Source organism: Dermacentor silvarum, chromosome 11 (genome assembly GCF_013339745.2).
Source record: "Dermacentor silvarum isolate Dsil-2018 chromosome 11, BIME_Dsil_1.4, whole genome shotgun sequence".
Lineage (NCBI taxonomy): Eukaryota > Metazoa > Arthropoda > Arachnida > Ixodida > Ixodidae > Dermacentor > Dermacentor silvarum.
The window spans coordinates 107,310,509-107,332,673 of record NC_051164.1 but is presented as its reverse complement, the minus strand read 5'-3'; the positions used below and the strand labels follow the sequence as shown (position 1 = coordinate 107,332,673).

Here is a 22,165-nt window from a genome sequence, read left to right as displayed (position 1 = left end):
CCATAAGTCCGAGACGCGCGAAAAGAAATTATCACCATCATGAGTAATAAGATGAAAAGTTCGCGCGCACTTCCGGGAAATGCTGGGCTTCGCTGTTTCATGCATTGCGCGGCCCAATGCAAGGTTAAGCGTTTTTTTAGAAATATGCATTCTCTGTGTGAAGTACGGTGCATGTGTAACTGTAAAGAAGTAGTTTACTCATATTCTTTTCATCCACTTTCGAGAAATTTGACACCAAATTGATTTAGACATCTGTATCGTCCCAGACGGCCGGAAGCACCCTTGAGGTTTGTTTTGAAATTATTGGGATCGCGTGAAAATGCCAGACACGGCAGCAACATGGCAATGTACAACACGTAGTTCCATCTTAATCTCTGCGTTTAAGTAATGAAATGCGATTTTTACTATAGCAAGCATGAGGATATGATGCAGATGGATATTTCTTTCACGTTCATGGAGACGCAGCTTTTGGCATCTAACCGTGGTATTTAAATGTTAAAAATTGTTTTTCAAGTTCGCGACATAACAGTAGACAATAAAGACCACCTTGAAGACTGGTTATGTTCCATAGTTGTGTTCGAGTCTCAGGAGGGTAAAGAAAGAAATCCTGGCCCACCTCCTTCTGTAAATTCATGTATTTAGGCTTTTTTGAAATTACGAAGAAAGAAAAAAAGAAGGAAGGGAAGAAAGGCAGTTAACATTTAAAAGTATTAAATACTCGTCTTGTCCCATGAACTAGCACGCACGACGGTAAGGAAAGAGGGCGGCTGTTATGCTGATAGTGCAATGCGAAAGAAAGAAAGAAAGAAAGAAAGAAAGAAAGAAAGAAGAAAGAAAGAAGAAAGAAGGTGCCTCGAGCAGCCAGTCGTGCGGCAATTCTGCGTGTATTCGCGGGCTTCTTTCACACTCGGAAAAACACATTCATGTAGCACGTATTGAGCAACAGAAAACTGTATCGGGAGTTTTTCATGTTGCTCTACAACTTACTCATGGACACTTTGATAATTAGTACAGTACTCCTCGAGTTAGATAATTATTTACAATTAATTAATTAAATCTCAGTAACGAAAAAATTACTGGCGGCTACTCCACTGTACTGGAAACAATACGCACCAGGTTGGCTTCGCGTAACGCCGTTCCTCTTTTTTTAAATCGTGCTGCGTGATAGCTGGGGCACCCTGTATATGCGTACGTGCATGCATATGTGTATTTGTGGTTGCTATATTTCTTTTAATAATTCCGTGCAGTAAAACGAGTCACAGGTGTTCTCACTAATGACATCTTTTTTTTTTCTCACTTACTCGAGAAAGACTAAAACGTGCGCCCCTGAATCAACGCGTTGAATTTTCCACGACTTTCTCTGCATGCAAAACAAACGCGAATAAATCAACAACATCATTTTACTTACTCGATAATTCCGTTCATAGTAAGGATATTATAGACAACGTGCACCATCATATTCAACGACTTACCCCTCAAATAATTAATTTAATCTCGCTTCCTCTAACTGCCTTTAATCTCGCTGCCAGAACAAACACTGGCTCAGAGACGCTGACTCATCTCTGAGCGTCCGTGTGGGTATTCAGTGAGCCTGAATGAAAACGCGCTGAGTGGGCAACAATAATGAAGCGACCTACTTGGCTCAGCAGAAACCTGCATAGTGGCTCGGTTAATTAATTAACAATGCGTGATTCTCTACATCTCTGAACAATAAGCTCCTGTTGAGCTTCATAAGAGCGACGCGCAAAATACTTGGGAGCGACCTTGTACCAGGTGTGTTCATTAATACGCGCTTTCGTGCACGAAATGTGGGTTCTTTTCTACTTAGGCATTTACTTATTCCTTGGAAGATCTTATTCGACGTTTCATATGCTAACCATAGAGCACTCGGCGCCAAAAAGGAAGTTTGAAAAAGAAAAACACAGCACAGATCATTGCTGCTCCGAATAGATTTCTCTGTCTTATGTCTCTTAGTCCCTTTTTCTCTAACGGATATGAGCCGAGGGGTCAAGAATGAAGCTTTTTTACTTCTTTTTCCTTACTACACTCATAACTGCAATCATGTTTATTGAGACCGAAAATTGTCATCTCACGAAGATATAGAAAGGAAGCCCGTACGCGTTTCTCAGAAAGAAACCCGGAAACAATGGAGATCCGTATGGGTTCGCTTTGTAGATTCGTGCTACATTCGGGTGGATGGCAATATTTCTGTTCATGACACTTCGTCCACCTTGCGGGATTCTGCAGAACTGATTTCTATGCAACAATAGCAGTTCTATATAACTGGCACAATGATCTGAAACACTGTTCTGTATAAGTGGGACGAGATTAGGATGAAGTCGTAAAAAAGGATGGAAGAACGTACCGTTCTTTATGACTGAAATGTATAATTGCTGAAGGCAAGGAAATTGAAAGTGGACGAAAAGACAACCTGGCCAGAGATGGAAGCCGAACCCACATCTACCACCATTATACGGGCTTCAATAATGAGGATTATCTAGGTTCGCCTCCCCATCGACGGCAAGGTTGTCTTTTCGTCCACTTTCAATTTCCTTGCTTTCAGCAATTAAACATTTCAACCAGAAATAATGGTACGTTCTTCCATCTTTTTAGTGACTGCATTGTAAGTTGGCTTCATGTGGTTCTAATTAACGAAAAATTGAGCTCCTTGGTGCCCCTTATCCTTAGTAACAGGTATAAAGCGCTCTAAAAGACGGAGACAAAGATGACACGCCTTGATTCCAAGGCGCTCGAAAGTCCGTTGCATGAAAAACAGGGTAGTATGGTATCGCTTTGTGCATCTTCTGGTGAGTCATCATAATTAGCTAGTAACTAAATATCTATTTGATTAAATGCATTAAATCACAGATTAAAAGTAGATGCATAACTTATTTCCTGCCTGCTTTCATTACTAGAAAGGAAAAAAATTCAAGCAAAATGTCTCGAGCGGCCAGTCGCGCGGCAATTTTGCGCGTAGTTGCTGGCTTGTTTCACGCTCGGAAAAACACGTTGATGTAGCACCTATTGGGCAACAGAAAGCTGTATCGGGAGTTCTTCACGTTGCTCAACAATTTTCTCATTGACACCTTTCATCTAATAAAAATATTTGAGAAGTTGTTTAATTAATTAAGACTAATTATGTAATTAGGCGGAATGCAGAAAGTAATCTAGCTATCTCCAAGCAACGGCAAACAAAATTACATTGCTTCTGTCCAGCTACGTGGCATTTGCATATTTTTAAATGGCTGCCATGCATTGCAGAGCGACGGGGCAGGCATTGTAAAAAGGCAGGGGGTTGCAGCCCAGCTAACTTCATTGTAAGAGCAAGAAAAAAAAAACGAAGGTCACTCAGTATTCGGTTGTGCAAGCTCGCCCGCACTGTTACTTTGTCGCGAGTGAAAAAAAAAATGGGGAAGGGGAGTGAGAGGGGAGAGGAGGAGGCAAACTAAGGCGTTTCTCTGGCGCGTTTTCATCGAAACGGCGTTGGTTTAAATTGAATTTTGATGAAAAGCGCGTGGCTTTGTTGCGATGCGAGCGACGTATAAGGACCGCCATTCTTCAACGCTATTATATATATAACGGGGAGCCCCTGGAGTTGCGGGAAACGAAAAGAAATTTAGAAAATCTTAGCATCGCGGATTTTCTTTATAAATTTCACGGCCTGCCTACAACGTGCCCGTTATGAACGGAACTTTTGTTGAACTCTTGCCGCAAGTTTAGATGCGCCGCAACTGTGACAGCTTGCGCTTTGAAGAGCGTTCCACATTCCATTCAGGACAACTTCATTTTCACCTTCAGCACGTGATAAATTATAGGCACCTAGCACCTGCCAGGACCAGCAAACTACTTTGACTTTGTTGGTTTATAGCTTGGTCTTATTTATCCTGATTTGCGACAGAGCTTATGGATGTTTCAGTTTTTGCAGTTCTCAATTTAAGCACAAAATAACCCTGTGGTTTTGTAATTAACCCTGCTGAGCAATAAAGTGGCACTATGGCTGGATATTTTGCATTTTAATAGATTATTTTTAAATTTATATATTTATCAATTTATTTGTAATGCGATTCCGCAAGGATTATAAAACAAAAAAAGGCGAATAAGCTGCAAGAAGGACCACAAAGTACAATATAACGATATCAAGTAACCTATTCCGTCACCTATAACCACCCATCAGTGTCACAATGCAAGGCTAAATATTACTCGCAAGGCAAAAAAAAAATGATCCGAATAATCAATGCAATAACAGAAGCGCAAGAAGATCTACAGTAATCGACAATACGGAGGAAGAAAATGACACCTCCGGGTAGAGCAGTTTTTTCACGGGCTCGGGCCGGGCTCGGGCACGGCGTGTGCTTTTTGACCCGGGCCCGAGCCGGGCTCGGGTTTTTTGACGCGGGCCCGGGCCGGGCTCGTGCTTTTTGGTGGTGCGCATGTAACGTGCAGCGAGTTATTCTCGGGCGTCTCAACTCTGAAAAACATGTATTTTTCGGACTCGGGCCGGGTTCGGGCCGGTTTCGAGCCGGGCTCGGGCCAGGGCTCGGGCCTAAGGTGAAGGGGTGGCGGGCCGGGCCGGGCGGGTAACGTAGATTATTTCCGGGCCCGGGCCGGGCCCGGATCTCGCCATAAAAGTTTTGATCGGGCTCGGGCGGGCAGCCGAACGTAAAAACGGGCCCGGCCGGGCCCGTGCAGTGCTCTAGTACACAGCATCGACCCCTTCCTCTACGATTGGGCTGTTATGATCTCTGAGCTACAGGCACAGATTTCATTCTTTGTTTTTGTCAGAGTACATCAGATCGTAGTGGAAACTGACAACCTGTCAGTTGAGAATTGCATTGTATATTGCCACGTGTGTTGTATGGTACCACGGTGCAATGTATTGCGCGTAACGTATTAAAAAGCAAAACTGTCTGAAATTCTCCTTTCGAAATAGAGCTACGAACTACAGTATCCTAGTACACCATGCAGTGGAGAGAATAATGTCTTTGTTATCAGGTGGCACATTGTTATTGCAGGCGCAAAGCAGTGATTGTATTACAATAATGTATTAACTAATTACATTTAATTCCCTAAATAACCTTTCGATTCGCTGCTTTAGGGTACACGCTGCAAGAGCGGAAATAGAGCGGGTCAACTACTTAAGGCTTACATTGATACAAACTGGGTGACAAGACGGGACAGACGAGCCCTTCTTATCCTGTGTCCTGTTTTGTCACGCAGGTTGTAGTCAATAGCAGCCGTGCTAACTTTGGTAATCCTGGACTAATTTGGTAATCCTGGAACTAGCATCAGTTTCGAGATATCTCTCCGTTAACTTGTGGTCTAATGAGTTCTTTAACTTCAACATCTTCCCCCAAAGCCTTCTTTTTGAAGTGTGGGTCACAAATTTTGAAAATTTATTTTCTGACACTGTAGCCCATAATGGGGCGACCATAGTAATTGGAAAAAACAACATACGCATACACATACTACGGTTCAAGTCATAAAGATAGGTAAAAAGCACTAAAATACAAAGCGTATATATGAAAGGCGGTTAGAGGGATCATCCAATAGCATTCAAGAAATCCTTCGAGGATAAACAAATGATCACACCATGCGGAACATTCCAGTGTGGAATAGTCCTAGGAAAGAAACTAAATGTGTTAGTGCGAGCGTAAAAGACAGATAAGTTCAGCTGATTATTTATTCTTCTGGCTAGGGGCTTTGCACCTGACAGATGTATGTTAAGGGACGTGTAATGTGGTGAGCAAAATAGGGAGTGTAGGCGTTTAAGAGGCCAAATGTGACATCTCGGGGAAAGAGTAGCTAATCCAAGTAAATCCTGTTGAGGTGACGGTGAAAAGTTTTTATCATAGCAGTGGTATATGAAACAAACTACTTTCTTCTGAACAGATTCAGTTTCGTTAATGTTGTTAAGTTTGTAAGGGTCCATATATTAACGGGATATTCAAGGCTAGGTCTTACGAATGTTTTATATGTTGTCAGTTTAGCTTCTTTTGGAGCAACAAGCGAAGTTCCGCCTAGCTAACAAATTTTTTTTCAATGCTTTGTTGCGAGGTATTTGTATGTGTTCTGACCAGGATAATTCTAAAGTGAAAAGGAGCCCTAAGTACTTATATTCTGGGACGCGCAGTAGAAAAGTAGGCTTATAGGAGCAATTCAAACTGGAGCAACGAGTAGGCTTGTGATAGGACATGACAACTGGTATTTGGAAGTGAATGTTGATTTGCCAGAGCTCACACCATCTGCAAAAGCGGGAAAATGAGTTATTGAGAGTGTTGTGACCCTTAGATGTGGTAATGACATTGTAGAGAACACAGTCGTCAGCGTAAAGGTGAATTTATACAGAAACATAACGTGATATATCAATAATGTCAATCAAGAAAAGCAAAGACCCAAGGACAGAACCCCGGGGAACACCTGTACATATATCATGGAATAGAAGAAATACACTTGGAACACCGAGGTATTTCGCAAGACATTGGGGGTGGAATATCTGGAATATAGATTTAAAAAACCGGAGAATTCTAACTAAATGAACGCTTTATTGGACAATCGCAAGCTTAAGTTCTGAAATTGTAGCATCTGCGCTAAATGAATGGACATCAAATTAATTAGTGAATATCGGATGGCTACTTAGTTCTTAACTCATTACATATGTACTGATATTAGCCATAAAATTAGTATGTCCAGTGCACTGCGGTGATTAAAATTGAATCACCTTCATTAAAGCAGGTCGTGTATAATTATTATTGACAACACGTTTAGTGGAATTTAATTCATATCACATTTCACTATGCATGGTACCTAGTGGCGGGAGATTGACGAAGCCGTATAGTATGTCGAGATTGCTTCAGGGATAAGCTCGATGTGGTTGCCGATGCGTTTGAATGCTGTACGAAGACGCTGTGTCACCGTGATTTTGGGAACGAGGAATTAAAATTAGCACCTGTTATCCTTTTTTATATTTGAATTTATAACTAAAATAGGGCAGTTTATCATCGTTGCTTTCTGTGCGGTCGATCACTTCGTGAGAGCTTTTTTTCTTATTGGCAGAACGTGACCTTTCATTAGCCAAAATATTTTGTCAAACGTCATGCCCCGCTATACAGAGATGTGCTTTGAAGCTCTAAAAATTGCCTTGTAGATATAGCAGCCTATTTACTTTGGTTTATATATCTTGTGTCGCATTCAGGACTACTATAACAAGATGATGGTCGTGTGTGTCCGTATAATAGTGTTTTTATTTCACTGTTGGCATTCACCTCCTTTAACGCAATTGCATATAGGACGCTTTTTCTGGTTAGGGTTTATTTGGCTTGTTGATACTTACGTCATTTATTTTGCCTCTGTAGACTTAGTGTGCTACGTTTTCTGTAGAATGCGTGTCTGTGTAATTTAGACAGGGAAAGGGCTAGCTTGAATGTCTTAACTGTGTATTGGAATAGCCGGCTCGGATGCATCCAGCCTTCTCGTTCCTCATCGAACAACAACTGCCTCAATCGCAACTCTTCAAGAAAAGATGTAAGCAGCACAATATCAAATGTCTGTTCAGACCACATGTGTATGTGGATAGCGATAGATCGCTCCCTACGAATCGTTGAGGTAGATACTTCTCACCTTGCCGTGGAATATACCGCGCCTTAGTTCGAGTCACTTAGCGCTTCGTACTCTGTGCGCAGACCATTATCGGCGCACTTCAGGCTTACATGTGACACTGCACTCTGCGGAAAGAGAATAAACAAGGTTTACTACGTCTTCATAGTTGGGTGCAGCGAAGTGGGAGTTGAGAACCAAAACGCAAATCGCCGAATCAGATGGAGCGAACCACATGCAAATCGAATGACAGCTTTCGATGCTTACGATGTAAGTCACAGCGCAAGTTATTCGGACCGCTGTAAATACGCCATAGACGTCACGTTGGAGCTCTCGCTGTGTTGTTCAGTGAACCGTCATCACCGCCTTTGCAACGGCAATGCGGAGCGTGCTCTTCGGAAAAGCCCGGTGATATATGCTGCAGTGAAAACTATCGGGCTCTCGAACACGTTCACGTTTGAACTGCTTTAGCTTCCTCAATACTGCACGCAATTTTAAGGATGGAATCTCGGAAGGACGAGTGCTTAGAAGTGAGGTACAGCGTGTTTGTTAGGTGCTACTACGTCGGCACACAGGCACTCAACTATTCAGAGCCAAGTAAAAAAAAGAGAATTATGAAAATACCATAAAGAAGTGACTTCTTAGAGTCGAAGCTGACTTGACCCCTCGGGCTATGCAGTGCTGTCTTTCAACGAAGAAGGTGTTGAAGATAAAGTGAGAAATTCTTCACGGTTCCTGGACAGAGTTAATTTCAGTGAAGCCCGGGAAAACTTAAAGGAGAGGAAGAGCGCCTTGAAGATGCCTTGTTAAGTAAAATAAAATGCCTAAGATCAGTATTCGTACAGCGACGTTGTTGTGAGCCCTGACTACATTTTTTTAAAGGCTCCAAGTTTTATCCTGGACCTAGAGTCTAGGTACAGGATAAAGGAATTCACGCTTGCTTTCGTAGTAATTTGCAGTGTACGTCCCAGACTGTAAGTTACTACATGTAGCGTTAACTAGAAACCGGATTATAGCCAAACGCCTATTTCTTTCCTCGCGTCAGGGCCCCACCTTTTTGCGTGAGGTACGAAGAAGTGGCATAGCATTTACTTTATTGTGCCGCAAATGCCTATTTATGTCTATTGTGCATATATACACCAGATTTTGCTTTTATCACTTAACCATACTTTTTTGAGGAACTAGTTTTCTTTAGAAAGTAGATTTGATTACTCATTTCCGCAAGAAGTGGCAGCATTGGCATACGGAGTTTTTAATTGCGACGCACCAGGCAATGCGACCCCGCAAATAAAGCGCTTTTTCTGTCAGCGTAACTTTAGCTTTTGAGGATTTCTCAGTATCTGCTTGGCGTTCCTTAGCAATGCCAGAGAAAAAGATGACCAAACGTCTCCTTATTTGGCAGTGGACTCGCCACTCCATATTACACTGAAGGTGGATATTCGATAAAAAAAGGCGCTGCCTTTTGAAAAGATGTACCGGGGACCTTCGATCAGATAGACTGGTGACTTTACGATGCGCAGAGCGTGTATTAGGTGAAAGTGTGCAAAGTCCGCTAGAAGCATGGACTGTCGACTGCAGTTACGTGGTCCCATATTTCAGGGCCCCCGCTTTTTTGTGGTTGTAGAGGCATACCAGCCGATGGCGGCCCTTCTGTATACTTTAAGTCAGAGACGGAATCAGGCGTCCTTTTTTTCATAATATTAGAATATTAGGCAGATTCAACAAACATATTCGAATCTGTGTGAAGCGATGCTTTTGTGAAGCGGCGAATTAAATAATGTACAACTGTTCCACTACCACACCGCGTTATGCAGCCTAGTGATGACATGCCTGCCCAGCAAGACGGCAAGATGCATTAGCTGAGCACACGATAATGTCGATAACGATAAATGTCCGCTGCAGCATGAACGCGTCTCTCCGCAATCTTTAGCTACCCTTGTCCTGTGTCAACTGACCGGGTATAATGCCAGAAAAGTTTGCTAACCTCCATCACATCACCCAATCCTCTGCCACCAACACGACAGCCATTTCCTCCCCTTCGCACATTTTCTGTTGTTATATAACACACCACTAGTGACACCTGCTTTACGCGTTGAATGATTTTTCAGACTCCAACTCTTGCTCCTAATCTGAAAAACAGTGTGTCAACTTCCCGTGTTCATTATCTAACCTTTACTGCATTCTTGGTGTCTTTTAGCATTACGAACTGTCATTTTTGGTCCATCTCCTGTTGCGCAGTTGGCTAATCCTCCACCACATCACCCAATCCTCTGCCACCAACACGACAGCCATTCTCCTCCCCTTCACACATTTTTCTGTGTTATATAACACACCACTAGTGACACCGGCTTTACGCATTGAATGATTTTCAGACTCCAACTCTTGCTCCTAATCTGAAAAACAGTGTGTCAACTTCCCCTGTTCATTATCTAACCTTTACTGCATTCTTGGTGTCTTTTAGCATTACGAACTGTCATTTTTGGTCCACCTCCTGTTGCGCAGCCCTCAGCGTCCCCGGAAGTTTGTTATGTACTAAGTTTCAGCCCGATTAGTACTGTAAGAATACAGTGATTATATATTTCTCTCTTCAATTACCTTCGTAAGCTTCCGGTTATGACTCAGTACTGCCCAGCGTATGTGCTCTAACCATAAATTTTTAGTCTAACAATGTCCGTGTCGTGATCACGTCGCAGCGACCTACGCTGCATATATTGTAGTTGGAGCGTGGGTACCTGTTCTCAAGGCACTGCGTTCGCAGTGCGGCCAAATAATTGCATATTTCAAGCTCGGAGTGGTGCCTACTTCCGGGACGAAGAGTCTGCAGAGCGCCAGTGAAGCTTTACCATGTAATCGAGGTGTACCCACCATAAGAAGGCCACCGAGCGATAAAGAAGAAAACACCAGAAAGGGAATTTACCACCCTGGCGCCAGTAATTGGCCCCTGCCTCCCTTACGAGTCTTACGCTTGCCGTAACAAGCCGCAATCACTGCGCACGAGACGTGATAAGCAGCTAAGACGTCTGGATTTGACTTCTCAAGACGTCCGGGTAGTGTCTCGGTAGCTAGCTTTCTTTCTGAACACATATGCCACTCCCCCCCCCCTTTCCGTCTGTCAGCCTTCTAGTAGATAAGGTTACCTACCGTTCCCAGCCTGGAGCCAGCGTCTTTTCTTTGTCAAAGCTATCGTATTCTATGTTGGATCCTTTCTGTCAACTGGGTGGGTGTTGTGGTATATTAACTCACCCTTTCCTTTGGGAGCAACGCTCATTCTTTGTGCCTCGCCAACGTCTTTGCCGCTGGCGAGCCAGTCCCGGCCGAGCAAACACGACGCCTGTCATCTTCCAGCAGCTTTCGGTTATTTGTCTCTACGGCAACGCATTCTATTTCCTCTTGTTTGTTCGTGTATTTATGCACTCGTCATTTATAAAGAGAGAGAGTTCTTGTTTGTTTTGTGCGTGACGTACACTACATTGTCTACCTTTCCCAGGCTGGACACCGTTACCTCTTTCCTTCGTAGCTGCCGCCATTGCGTCTGGTGCTTCATCGTCAGTGCCCGAGATTTACAGCCGGCTAGGTTCAATCCTGTCAGCCATTCTTCGCCTGTCGTTCTTGCTGTTGCCCCTTTCATGGGCAACTTTCTGTGTTGCCATGAGGGTGTGCTCCCATTTTGGTCAGCCCTGTAGATAGCTAGGTGGATAGATAGAGCCCTAGCAACAGTACACATCTGGAACCCTGTAGAAGACGTATCTGCGACTTTACGCCGACTCGCGTCGACAAGAAAAAGCTAAGAAAAGAACATTTTACTGCTGTATCTTAGCACTTTGCGTGTGCGAACTTATGTAACGCCTAACGTCGCTTACATTACATGCATTTAGAAGCGCAATGGCGTTTTCCGGTGAGCAGGTGACTACTATAAGATTTCTGCTAAGCCACTATTTTTTGGACGGCAAAATTATCCACGTTATTTTGACCTTATGCTGTCGCCGCGAAGCTGTCTTTTGCCGGCTTCATCAGAACCGGAACGAGACTTCAGATCACCGCTGCCCGTTCAGCAGTCTATTTAGCCGTCTAAAGTCAGTATTGGAACACTGCCTTTAATGTAGCCTTTCATGTTCTCTTGCCTTATAGCTTTACTCCTAGTCGTTGTCGTCACTGTTGCTGCATAGAGAAAGAAATTCAACAAGAGGGGACACTCGGCAAAAACTGGCAACAGGAAACACGTCACCATACGTCACGCTATACTTTTGACACCGAACGTTAGCTGCCGCGAGCATCGAAAAAAAAAGAAAGTGAACTTAAGTTAACAGGCATTGATTTATTTTTTTAATTCTTTGCCGCGAAAACTAAAACGTTTTGCGTATAAATGAACTCAAGCTTTGCGACTTATGTTCCTTGCCTTACCTAGCCACAGGTCAATGACGCGCCAGATACATGCGTCATCCGCCAGACACTCCCCCGAAGCCAGCGAGGATGGCTGCGAGCGCGTTTGAGCGCTCGCGCGCGGCGACCCGTCTATCTCCTTCTTTTTTTCTTTTTTAAATGTAACCTGGTTTATTGGGCTCTCGGTGTATTCTGGCGTTCCTTCTGCACTGGGACAAGACACCACTGCACTATTGGACTACGGCAAGGTGAGAAATCTTGTTCCACAGTCTACTACGCAATTAGGCTTACGGCACGGGACCGAGACTTAAGACGCAGTTAGCGAAAAACAGCTCGGCCATCCTGGCGCAGTTAATTTGAGTTAATGAATCGTGCTGAGACATGTTTCCGATGCTTCCTATGGGACTATTGTAACTTATTTCGGTTTTTGAGCCACACTGGCCGCACAGGGCGCCGTGTCGCAGTTAGCGAGAACTCAGCCGTGGTGTGTAGTCTAGTGCATCTTGCTAGGAGAAGTTTGTGCCGCTTTCTCTGACGCCAGACATTACTGAAAAGTAATTTCGTTACTTTCTGGGGTACTTTTGAGGCACGCTGGCCGCACAGCGCGCTGTGACGCAGTTAGCGATAAGCAGCTCGGCCATGGTGATAAAGTTAGTTTGGCGTGTAATGAATCTTAGAGGGACAAGTCTGTGACGTTTTTTGTGGCTCCGCAACAACATATACCTTCTTTCGGTACTCACGCCTGTTGAAAACGCGATGGGCGATTGCCAAGAGTGATAACATGGGGTGTGCTGCTGGCGCCGGCAGAACGCGCGAACGACGAACATATCAGAAACTTGTAATTCGAAAATTACGTCTTCTAAAGGACTGAAAAAAGGCATTGCACCCACGCATTTGTCTTGAGTGCCTGTTGCGTCCGTCTCTGTGTATGTCACGTACCGTCGCGTCGCCCGAGGCCAAGTTTTGGAAACGCGAAGTCGCCAGTGTATTTGTGCTGCCAAAGTGCAGGAAATAATGCCCGGAAATTGGGGAACGCTTTGAAATCAGATGTTTTCATATATGTTTGGGATGAGTCGGGTATTTTCTACGCCATGTAAAAGCGAATTGCTTTTGTTTGTAATGCCGCCCATTCACCGCTTTCGCACGTTTCGTCTCTACACGCAATATACCTATGTCTAAATACCAAAATGACTCATGCTTGTAACATGCTGTTACGTGCTTGCAAATGTGACATGCTTGTAATTTACTTTTTTTTTTCAGCTGGTGCCGTCCGGTGGAGCTTCATACAGGAACTACTGCCTTACCTGCTGGTGTCACAACGTTGGATGAACGCACAAAAAGCGCGGAACGAGCTTTTATATAGAGCAAAATAAATATTTCCTCATTGCACAAAAGGCCTTGCGTCTACTTTGTGGAATTGCACGTGGCACAGATTCGATGGGACTTTACGAGATCGTTCGCAATCATTTTTACTAAATAATAAACCGATTCTGCACGAAGAGCAAAAAAAAAAAAAAAAAAGGGGGAGGGGAGGGGGTGGGGCGCAGCCGGCGTGCTAGCTTGCGTTCAAAATACGCGCGCCCAAAACCGAAACCGGAAGTGATGTAAGTGATTTACACCGACCGCTTGGCACGCTGCAGTCAATTCGGCCGCTGGGCCCTATGGGAGTGTCCCCTCTTGTTGAATTCCTTTCTCCATGGTTGCTGCCTCTTCTGCCATGAGTGAATCACTGAAAATTGTGGCTTGCGGTGCACCCTGGGCCAGGGTGTAAGATGTATACTCTTTAGGTGAGGACACTCGGGAGACCTGATCGACCAGATAAAGCAGCAATGGCACGCGTCCATCGGCCCGATTAAGGTTCCAATAGATAAAACAAGATGTTTTATCTAGGGACCTTAGGCCCGATGACGGCAGCGGATACTTATCGGCGGGACGGCGCAACTTCAAGACAGAAAAGATTTTCATGGTTTATCTGCGGTTGGTATAGCAGCTGGCACTTCGCGTAAATTCCGAAATGATTTAGTGATGCGCGAAAGTAGGTCACGGGGTTAGGGGAGAGCATGGGGGTGAGGGCATCCCATCGACGGAGCAGATACGGCGACGCGCGTTCCTTGTCCGGGCAAGCTCTCGCCTGCGTTCTAACTGAGGTTGGGTCGTGCCCGTCAGTAGGCATCCGCTGCCGCCACTGCGCGGATTGACGCGCGCCATTGCTACTTTATCCGGTCGATCGCGTCTCACAAGCAAGCCGAGAAGTGTCCCCACCTAAAGAGCCTATATCTTACACCATGCCATGTGACATGCATCACCTTTGGTGTGCCCACCTACATTACCGCAGTCTTCCAAATCTAATGCCCGGTGATGTTGAAAATGCTTCGTTTCGATCGAATGTAGTGTACAGGCACCACCAGAATTTCGGTTAAGTGGAACTGAGACACGCGCACAACGTAACCAGTTGCAGTAAGTAAGACACAGTCAATCGGACCGCTATGTCACTAAATGGTATAACATACCGTAGGAGCCGTGTTGGCTGTGGGTCAGAGTAGTGTCACAGATACCACGTTGTAGTGAATGACTCACCCAAGTGCGCCAAGTTCAGATGCGAAGACACCATCGATGATCTCATGTGCCTGTGTTATAACTTCGATTAACAACGTGAGACTCTCCAGTGGGCCTTCAGTCCACTGGATGATCGGACTTTTATAAAAGCAAGGTCTTGGGCGCCTGACCTGACAGCCTATCAGCCCAGAAATGCACACGGGCCCTTCTATTGTACATGAAGGCGACAGACATGAGTGTCCGACAGCAGGTATACACGCTACACTCTACGTAGTGAATGTGAATGCTTTACCATCGTATTCTCAAACGATCCTTGACTCGAAGCTATTCCTCCACTCCACCAAGTTGAGCAAAGTGCCCCGCTTCGACTGAAGAAGACGCTATACGCTTCTAAACAATGGTCATGGAGCGTCGACGAAGCGCAGTGAACACTTCTCTCGAGGGATGGCGCTGCCATCCAGTTTCTTGAGTCCAGGTGGAGATTGGAGCGTACGAACGATCTAGAGCACCGGGATTAGACTCATGCCTTCTCTCTGTCTCTTCACCCCCTCCCCACTTGCAAGGTATCAAACTGGAGAAGCACTAGTTATCCTACGTGCCTTTTATTTTTTCCCTCTCTCGCTCAGGATGATTGACGTACAATGACTTACTTCCTTTCGTTTATTGCTTTAGCCATTTTTGTCAGATGTCTTCCCTTCAATACTGCTCATAGATTTGTAGAACATCAGTTCGCATGAACAAATGTAGCTGGACTTAATCTGCGTCAACCTGAATCAGTCAGACATTACATTTTTAAGAGCCCTGGTATTCTTCGCGTAGTCTTTATCATACGGAGGCACATCAAGGTAATGAGAAATACAGTAGAGGCAGGCCCATTAGGAAGCTCGTAGAAGCCGGTCGCCACATGACAACGTCTTTGATGAATTACAATTACGGTGTATTTTTCCTGTTATTTTATAACGCTGCTGTGTTGTGGTGGTGGGGGCGTGTTGTAACAGCAGGCGGGTTTAGCTTGGTTATCAAGGTCGGCAATTGCTTAGCCTCACTTTAACAAACTCGTTTTTCTACACAAAAACGCCGAACTGACAAAACGATGGAAAACCATTGGCCTTCCATGCGCGTATACCTACACCATTAGTTATACAAGAGCTCATTCATTTCAGTTCACATACATTGTTTAACATGGTGTTCTTGCTTAATATTTATTTTATTTTATTGAACCTGTTAAGAAAATGAAAAGGGCGTAGTACCGGCCACACCTTCATGGTCGTGTATGTGATCGCTATGCTGAGTAAAAGCAAGACAATCGAGTGCAAGAGATCAATATTAAAAATAGGCCATCCAGAACATAATACTTAATAAAAATAACACGAAAAAAGAACTCCAACAGAGGGAACAGGAGAAACCGCCATCAGACATCATAAAATAATTCAGAAGCATAAAATCCTTACAAAAATGGTTATCGACGGCTCGGTTGAATTAATAGCTCACCTAAGCTTTGATCACCAATTTGTGTATATGCACAGTATATACGTTTTATAGATTTTAAGATTTCCTGTGGTAACAAAATTACCAACTTGTTCGTTAACCAACGTGCCCTTTTTAAATACCAACTAGAACCACCTTTTAACCTACAGAAGGTGTTTCCAGATTCCCATGAAACATCGGCAAACCAGCAAACCAAGCAAGAGAAAGTAGTAAGCAAGACTCACACAAGATCGACGATTATGAGAAGTGGAGCGAATACGAATCTTACATCGTTCGTCGCCAAGTCACCGCCAAGGGACCACTCCTAGCTTCATCCTGCCCGAGGGAAGGCATAACGACACCGCAGCTATATCACTCCCCGCACGATGGCATTCGTTCAGGCATTCCCATTGGCCTCGTTGGCCACTGACCGTATTACTAGGAGCAAGAATGCCCTCGGCCTCAGAAACCATTAACCCCGCGCGCTCACTGCGTCCAACCTACCCGGTGTTTACCGGGACTTCTTCGCAGTAAACATTGGGGATATCTCTATTGTATGCACACTCTCCATTCCCTCTGAGGTACCTCCTATGAGCGGAATATATTCGCGAATATTTTTCATTTACCAAAATGGGTATAGGATTACACGCTAAATCGCACAATATAAGGAATGGCGTTCTATATGTTAGATTTTGTTTTACGTTTCAAGTACAGTAAACCACAAAATTTTACGGAATACGAGATATAAGAAAACGCTGAATATCTGCGCAGCCTCACAACACAGCCTGGTATTCGCATTTACAGCCTCTACCAGTACATGTGAACAACGCTGTGATGTTCGGTTTTATTGACCACTGTTACAGACTGCTCGGAAATCGAGCGTTTTCTGAGATCCAGTCGTCCATAAACTTTTGTGGTTGACTGTACATATAGCAATAAATATCCGGACATGTGTTCCACTGAAATAGCTACTGTTATCAGAAACAGTGTTCCACATGCCTGTAACCTTTATCTGAAACAATTATTCACACACAGTCTATACCAGGAACCATGTATAAGTGTGCGAGTAGTCGTTCTACGTACTTTAGTACGGTTCCTGACACACGGATGTACAGGATATCAATACAAGCAATGCTGGAAGCACTCGCACGGCAGACAAAGCTCGCGCCCACTCTGGCCATGGTCTTGGTAAGTTACCCTTTGTCTTTCTCGCAGCTTGCCCCGTCCTTTTCCTGGATCGTAATATTTTCGCAACGACAAATTTCGTGCTCAGCAACACAACGATTTCGCTAAGACGTCGTTCCTGGTACATTTAACATCAACAGCTTCTGCAATACTTCGCGGAACTGAGACCCGAGTGCAGCTGATCTATTGTCACGTCGCCAGGTGTATCTCGGACGAGTGCCGTTGCAGCACCATGGCATTCTGCACCTTTGCCTAATCCACTCGTCGCCAGGAGCGCAGCGCAAACCATTCTCGGTGCTTCAGTATGATGTCTGCCTAATCCCCTCACTTGCTACTCCCCAGCAACGACAACTACTTAGGTGTCGTGCTGATTGGACTCGTTTCGTAAGAGCAAAGTGGCGTGTGCTATTCCATGTATCTCAATTGCCGCGCCTGCTTCCGTGATTGTAAGCCGATATTGCGATCTCTCGGAAGCGCTAGAGCCTTTAGAGATACGTGTCAGGATTGGTGCTTCGACCTACGCAAGAACATCTCTTCGCTTCTTTTGTAATAAGGGTAAAGTAGATGTCCTTACGCAGTTCCTGCTCAAAATTCCACGGAATGGTTCCAGTCTGGGAGTGACATTTGCGAAAAACCTTACATAAAAGCAATTATTGATAGATCAATAGTCCTTGATATAAATTAATCGAGCACAACTCTTTGTCCCAGTGCTACATTTTATTCTATTGAAATCATTCAAGGTCCACACAATGGAGGTATTGCAAAATACATACATCATTCGATAAATCTTTTTTTTTTTCGCACGCGCTTTGATCGAGTATTTAGGTCTAGCAGCTGCCTTCCCTTTTGTGGGACTGGTCATCCTGGAGGGATGAAAATGGAGCACAAAAGCACAAAAGTGCGTTTAGAATTTAACGAACCTTGCGTGCTAACAGACATTCGAGCTTCGCTTAATGAAGAACCACCCGAACGCCTTCGGGTAAAACTGGGCCATATGAGGAGAGTATGCACAAAATGACGTGCTCACATTTAACTAACCGTTCGTTTATTGATCGTGCTCAGCTCACATTTGGTTTAAAATTTTTTTTCAGCGCAAAGATGAGAGCATTCCTTGAACTCGTTTCTTTTTTGCTTGTGCCGCGTGAAAACGTATACAGGACGCGTACTGTTAGATGAACATATAGAACCATTTATAGTTACGTATTCACGTAGAAGCAGCATCTACCGTTACATCAACATGTAAGCAGCATTTTTTTTTTTTGGGGGGGGGGGGGGGGGCGTTGTTGTTCATACTTTTTGCCGATGACCATTACACAGTGACGATGAGCGTGAATGGACATGATTATGAATACGAAACCGATAAACAACGAATAAGGTGAAGAATAGGTGAGATTACATTTTCTTCAAGTGAACTGTAGAAATAAGCTAACAGGAAACTGACGTTGAAGAAAAGACAACTTTCCGCAAGTGGGAGCCAAACGCACAACCTCCGCATGGCACATCCGGCTCTATCTATCGAACTGCGGCGGCGGCTGTTACCTTTCCTGCTTTCTTGGGTATTTGCGTACGTGCTCTAAACATATCCCGGCGAGTGTTGGCCAGGTTGCAAGAGGCAATCAATCGAACGCTTCGTTTTCTTTGATCCTCCTTGCTCACATCATTATTAAATAGGCATTTGCCGAAGTCTACACTATGTGCACTACATACTGCGACGTATCACCGTGAACATGTACACTAATTTTAAGACGTGTGCACTACATATATGACCAATAGCACTGCATTCGAAGTCTGGGCGCCTCCTTTGTGACTGTCCTCACTGTAATTCTAGAGAAGATATCCCGCTACTGTGCTAGCTCATGTTGATTGCCGACAACTTTGAAAATAACCGCCTAGAAATCCCAACTTTACCAGTCGACGCCGCAGAATGCGGGAATCACATTCTGAGGGGATCGCATTATTCAGCGATTACGTTGATCAGGTGCGGACATCATATTCTGATCAACGCCTGTTCAAAGGAATGGGCGTTGCTTCATAAAATGGAGAAATTACTCAAGGAATCGCAAATAAGTTTTACACATAAGTTTTTTTCTAGACCTATATTATAATTATAAAAGAATTTGATTCCGTAAATTATGAGCTGTTGCTATTGAAGCTGCAACAATATGGCATAAGAGGTATTCTACTAGAAATACTGATAAAGTACTTAGGACGCCGTTTTCAATACACAGCAGTAAATAACTTCTTGTCTAGCCGGTTAAAAGTCTCAACTGGAGTGTCACAGGCATCAATACTCGGGCCAATGTTGTTTTTGCTTTACATTAATGATATTGCAGACATCGGCATTTAACAAGGCATAGTTATGTATGCAGACGACATCAATGTATTTTTAGTATCAAAAGATATCACCTGATTAGAAACGATTACAAACTGCTATCTATAGGAGATATTTATATGGTTACATCGTAAAGAGTTACAGGTAACTGCAAGTAAGATGTAGTGCATAATATTTACCCGACTAAACAAACGTGACACATGCGATATTATAATATAGGAACCGACACGAATTACACGAACAAATGAACAGAAATTTCTAAGAGTCTGGCTCCGTGAAAACATGACATGGAATGCGTACATATTACATCTGCCTTCGGACGTAGCCAAGGCCATAGGCTGCATTCGTAGAATTAATTCTTTAATACCGCTGCGGCTAAGAAAAACCTGTATCACTCATTGGCGTATTCAAAGCTCGCCAGGCTGTATTCTAGTCTGGAGAACAACCACTGATTGCAATTATAATAGATTGCTAGTCTTGCATAAACGGGTATGCGACTACTTGAAAATTCTATAGGAGACGTGTACGAACTACGTACACGGGAATTATGCACAAATCATAACATGTTAAAAGACAACCTGATCTACTTATTAAAGCTCATGTAGCATGTGCACAACAAAAATGCATAAATAGAATACACTGTTGCCGAAAGTGACAGATATAAACTGAGAAATATTGTACGTCGGCTGCCCAAAGTGAGGGGTAACTACGGAGCACAGACATTACATTATCAAATTGCAGACATCTTGAATAAATATGAGGGAATACTGAGCTGGAGCGAGTCGGCAGGGAAAATTATGCATGTGTCAGGATGTGTCTTATTGCTGACGTTCGACTGTGACCATCTCTTTATTATTTCGGACTTTTCTTAGACAACTCAATGAATTGCTGTAATTTGTTATTTATTGTGAACATGTCGCCTTTATTTTGATTTTGTTGCTTTAATTTGTTTTATTGCGATAGTAATTATACGGACACTCCAAGCGAATTTCTGCCGTCGGCGTCACCGTCGCCGTGAGGTTCCGTATAAAGTCCAACGGCGATCAGTCGTGAGCATGATTCAGCATAAATAATATTGCCTCAGCGAACAAAGATTAACACTCAAAAGCCACTGAAATGGGTTCTGACATGGGTAATAAGTGAAGGAAACACTAAAGAATGATGGGTAGAAGTCGCAGTTATGAGCATGACTGATCGAAAATGACACTCAGCGAAAAAGGCTTAACACTCAAAAACCATTGAAATGGGTTCGGACGTGGGTACTAAGTGAAGGGAGCACTAAAGAATGATGGCAGAAGTCAGTCATGGAGATGACTCAGCAAAAATGACAAAGACTTAGCGAAAAAAAAGATCAACACTCAAAAGCCACTGAAATGGGTTCTGACGTATAGATACTAAGTGAAAGAAAGAATAAAGGATGAGGTAGAAGTCATAGTCATGAGCATGACTCACCAAAAATACCAATGACGCCGCGAAAAACGATTAACACTCAAAAACCACTGAAATGAAACGCATTAATTTTAATTACCTTTTTTCGTTTGAAATGCTAAAACTAAGATGTCATTATGAGGCACGGTATAGTGTGATAACGGCGTCCGTGGCGTAATAGTTACAGTATCGGGCATCTGTTAGTGAGGCCCTCTGTATGAATGTGGCCGTCGGAGAACGCTATATATACTGACTGTAACATCAACCAGTGGCCCCGGGGGCATATACCCACATACCCCATAGCACATATCGGCCCACATTTTTAGACGGCATGATCTCCGGGATTGGCCCAAATTGAGTTGAATTATGGGGTTTTACGTGCCAAAACCAGTTCTGATTATGAGGCACGCCGTAGTGGGGGACTCCGGAAATTTGGACCACCTGGGGTTCTTTAACGTGCACCTAAATCTAAGTACACGGGTGTTTTCGCATTTCGCCCCCATCGAAATGCGGCCGCCGTGGCCGGGATTCGATCTCGCGAGCTCGTGCTCAGCAGCCCAACACCATAGCCACTGAGCAACCATGGCGGGCGGATTGGCCGAAGAAAGAGGCTAGAAACATACCAGATACGGATAAGCGGGGGTATCTCACCACTTTAAAATGTCACTCCAAGAGTCCCGTTCCAGTCTTGTACTTTGGGAACCTCGTTTGTATATTTGATATTCTGTAATTAACATATGATGTAATAATACTAATAAACTGATTGATCGATGTGAAGCCAGGTCTGCTAAGTTAGAAAATACGCAAGAACAGAAGATGGGCGGCGAAGCCACCTTGCACTTTTCCCACCAGCTTCCCATGACGTCCCGGATATTGACAACGTCTGCTTGAGTCCATTAATCATTCATCAATAAAGAAGGATTACATGATGAGGCAAAAGAAACTAAGTCTGTTTCAAATCTAACTTGAGCCCTTGATCTATTGCCTTCTGAGCCAGCCTTATTGAATTGCTGCACTTCTTACTGCTGGCAGTTATTCTTGGCCGAACTACCTTCATCGACAATACCAATGTCAGCGACCATACCTTTGTCTAATCCCAGTACTCAACTTGGAGAAATCTTGCAACCTTTACCGCGCAAGGACGGCCCTAAGGAAGATAATATAAAAACATTTCATAATCCTTGCCGCCACGCTGCCGTACTTGTAGGCTGTGCTGGAAATGAG

General features: G+C 43.9%; 1 protein-coding gene and 1 long non-coding RNA gene across 5 annotated transcripts in view; one reads left to right on the top strand and one right to left on the bottom strand.

Moving 5' to 3' along the window:
* Positions 1 to 22,165, bottom strand: part of LOC119432983 (proton-coupled folate transporter) — a 611,776-nt gene that overhangs the window by 120,478 nt on the left and 469,133 nt on the right. The window lies entirely within an intron of this gene.
* LOC125941563 (uncharacterized) lies at positions 11,759 to 13,367 on the top strand. Its single transcript, XR_007464445.1, has 2 exons — positions 11,759 to 12,221; positions 13,234 to 13,367. It is a non-coding gene; the product is annotated as an uncharacterized LOC125941563 (long non-coding RNA).